The following is a 3,793-nucleotide window of genomic DNA, read 5'->3' as shown; positions in this document are numbered from 1 at the left end:
CACGGGTCGGTGTCTTTGACCGAATGGCCCATATGTGGCAAGCCCTACGGGGTTGGCTACCCGTATGCACTTTGTATGTATACTCGTACTCACTGAGCAATCGACTCTTCTGTCCGAGCGATGGAAAAATTTTTTAAAATGCATCTGTAAGATTTGGAAGCAAATCGTACCAATTGAAAACTGTGGCTAAAATGAATAGCCCAGTGGAGAGAGAAAACTATCAAAAAACTGATTTTTTAAATCAAGAGGTGTCAGAAATCGAAATGCCTAGCGCGAGCGGAAGAACACGCTTTCTCGCCAGTCCAGCATGTGTCCTGTCCGTTCTTCCTCGGCTTGCCGATTTTGCCCAGATCAGAGGTTTCGTGCTTCCGGCGGTCAGAAGATCAGCGTGAGCGTACGCGCTTCCACGACTATGGCATCACCCATGTACTTTTTCCTTTGAATATATTTGAGTACATAAGAAATATTAAAACATATAGAGAGAACTGTGTCTTGGATCTTAAAAATTTGTCAATAGCGATGATATATTATTACTTAACTTGAAGTATTTGTACGTTTTAGCTGGGACGTACATTTATCTTACAAGATGTTAATAGCGAGACTCTTGAAGATAAAATTATCTTGTGATTTTATGAAGGCAAAGATAGAAACGTACGAAGCTGGCGTACGTAGAAAAATGTGATTTTATGATAGAACAAAAATATAATACGTACGTTTTTGGGCGTACGGTAAAATATCTGTATGGTAGAAAAATGAAAGAAATTGAGCGTTAAAGAAGATATGTTACAAGCGCGGAATGTGGCAAAACTTGTACATATTTGAAAGAGAAAAATGGTGTGTCGACCTGACATATATATATGAAACAGGCGACGATGGAAAAGGATTTAAATTTTGTCCATTTTATATATACATATTGTATAGTTCCCTGGTTGATCCTGCCAGTAGTCATATGCTTGTCTCAAAGATTAAGCCATGCATGTCTCAGTACATGCCGTATTAAGGTGAAACCGCGAATGGCTCATTAAATCAGTTATGGTTTCTTAGATCGTACTAAAATTTACTTGGATAACTGTGGTAATTCTAGAGCTAATACATGCAAAACAGAGTTCCGACCAGAGATGGTAGGAACGCTTTTATTAGATCAAAACCAATCGGTGGCGGGTGTTTACACTCGTCCATCGTTTGCTTTGGTGACTCTGAATAACTTTGTGCTGATCGCATGGTCTTATAGCACCGGCGACGCATCTTTCAAATGTCTGCCTTATCAACTGTCGATGGTAGGTTCTGCGCCTACCATGGTTGTAACGGGTAACGGGGAATCAGGGTTCGATTCCGGAGAGGGAGCCTGAGAAACGGCTACCACATCCAAGGAAGGCAGCAGGCGCGCAAATTACCCACTCCCGGCACGGGGAGGTAGTGACGAAAAATAACGATACGGGACTCATCCGAGGCCCCGTAATCGGAATGAGTACACTTTAAATCCTTTAACGAGGATCCATTGGAGGGCAAGTCTGGTGCCAGCAGCCGCGGTAATTCCAGCTCCAATAGCGTATATTAAAGTTGTTGCGGTTAAAAAGCTCGTAGTTGAATCTGTGTGTCACAGTGTCGGTTCATCGCTCGCGGTGTTTAACTGGCATTATGTGGTACGTCCTACCGGTGGGCTTTGCTCTTCACGGGGCGGTCCAACTAATATCCCATCGCGGTGCTCTTCACTGAGTGTCGAGGTGGGCCGGTACGTTTACTTTGAACAAATTAGAGTGCTCAAAGCAGGCTACCTTCGCCTGAATACTGTGTGCATGGAATAATGGAATAGGACCTCGGTTCTATTTTGTTGGTTTTCGGAACCCCGAGGTAATGATTAATAGGGACAGATGGGGGCATTCGTATTGCGACGTTAGAGGTGAAATTCTTGGATCGTCGCAAGACGGACAGAAGCGAAAGCATTTGCCAAAAATGTTTTCATTAATCAAGAACGAAAGTTAGAGGTTCGAAGGCGATCAGATACCGCCCTAGTTCTAACCATAAACGATGCCAGCTAGCGAACCGCCGAAGTTCCTACGATGACTCGGCGGGCAGCTTCCGGGAAACCAAAGCTTTTGGGTTCCGGGGGAAGTATGGTTGCAAAGCTGAAACTTAAAGGAATTGACGGAAGGGCACCACCAGGAGTGAAGCCTGCGGCTTAATTTGACTCAACACGGGAAACCTCACCAGGCCCGGACACCGGAAGGATTGACAGATTGATAGCTCTTTCTTGATTCGGTGGGTGGTGGTGCATGGCCGTTCTTAGTTGGTGGAGCGATTTGTCTGGTTAATTCCGATAACGAACGAGACTCTAGCCTGCTAAATAGACGTAATTATGGTATCTCGAAGGCTCTCGGCTTCTGCCGGTGGGGTTTTTACTACCAACGTACAAACAAATCTTCTTAGAGGGACAGGCGGCTTCTAGCCGCACGAGATTGAGCAATAACAGGTCTGTGATGCCCTTAGATGTTCTGGGCCGCACGCGCGCTACACTGAAGGAATCAGCGTGTGTTCCCTGGCCGAAAGGCCCGGGTAACCCGCTGAACCTCCTTCGTGCTAGGGATTGGGGCTTGCAATTATTCCCCATGAACGAGGAATTCCCAGTAAGCGCGAGTCATAAGCTCGCGTTGATTACGTCCCTGCCCTTTGTACACACCGCCCGTCGCTACTACCGATTGAATGATTTAGTGAGGTCTTCGGACTGGTGCGCGGCAATGTTTCGGCATTGCCGATGATGCCGGGAAGATGACCAAACTTGATTATTTAGAGGAAGTAAAAGTCGTAACAAGGTTTCCGTAGGTGAACCTGCGGAAGGATCATTACAATGTTCCAATATATCTCAAAGAGAGAGAGGAGAGGAGGAGAGAAAATGAATTCGATTAGTTTGTGGATAAGAATTCATATAAAAAAAAAAGATATTGTTGAGCCCGCCAGATCATTCGTGCGTGATTTACACGGCCAGACGCGTATTATATTACACGTATTAGGCCTTTGATCTGCGTTGCGTAGGCCATCTTCTCGATAGAGAGAAAGCCAATGTATTCTTTTTTCTTTCTTTACACACACACACACAGTTGTAGTAGGACAGGGAGGGATGCGAGCGTGCTAATCACGCTTCCTCAAGTCTTCGCTGTGGTGTAAAAAAAAAGAAAAAAAGGAATCGTTGGGAAAGTCCAAAGGACGAAAATATCGGGCAGTCTGAAGATAACTTAATGCTCGTTTACATTGGTATCAAGAGAGACCGGCTCGTGTAGCTCGTTTCAATGCTGTGTCGTTGTCATTGACACCCTACTCTGTTGCGCGCTAGTGGCAGCATGAGCGTGGGACGTATATATATATATGACACCCAGCTAGAGCCGGCCGTGAGTCCGTCCGGTGTAAATAACGACGAAAGGAGAGAGAAACTTTTCGAATCCAGTATCGGGTTTTTGGAGGTGATATACTCTCTGTGTTTCTTCGATAGAAGGCTTTTCAATGTTCTATTCGCTCCGACCGTCGAACTTGCAAGAAAACAGTGGTTTTGGATTTGCTCGTACATATATATATGGTTTCGACGGAAATATCTCGTTCTTTAAGGGACAATTATGTCGTTGTACGACGACTCCCGAATCTCCTTCGCGCGCTGGTTGGAGCTCTTCGGGTATCGGCTTGTTCCGAAATATAACACAAAAATGTGGTGGATAGCAAATACACATTATATATATGAGAGAATAAAAGGGAAAAATTACCCTGAACGGTGGATCACTTGGCTCGTGGGTCGATGAAGAACGCA

The 3,793-nt window shown here is 45.1% G+C and overlaps 2 non-coding genes across 2 annotated transcripts in view; both read left to right on the top strand.

The window, feature by feature from the left end:
* The first annotated feature begins 922 nt into the window (after positions 1 to 922).
* On the top strand, positions 923 to 2,843 carry LOC143261026 (small subunit ribosomal RNA). Its single transcript, XR_013035273.1, has one exon. It is a non-coding gene; the product is annotated as a small subunit ribosomal RNA (ribosomal RNA).
* Positions 2,844 to 3,746: 903 nt separating this feature from the next.
* Positions 3,747 to 3,793, top strand: part of LOC143261016 (5.8S ribosomal RNA) — a 155-nt gene continuing 108 nt past the window's right edge. Inside the window, exon 1 of the ribosomal RNA XR_013035263.1 lies at positions 3,747 to 3,793. This exon is cut by the window's right edge and continues 108 nt beyond it. This is a non-coding gene — a ribosomal RNA (5.8S ribosomal RNA).

Source organism: Megalopta genalis, unplaced genomic scaffold, assembly GCF_051020955.1.
Source record: "Megalopta genalis isolate 19385.01 unplaced genomic scaffold, iyMegGena1_principal scaffold0030, whole genome shotgun sequence".
Taxonomy (NCBI): Eukaryota; Metazoa; Arthropoda; class Insecta; order Hymenoptera; family Halictidae; genus Megalopta; species Megalopta genalis.
The sequence above is the reverse complement of the archived record's forward strand: the minus strand, read 5'-3'. Positions and strand labels throughout refer to the sequence as shown.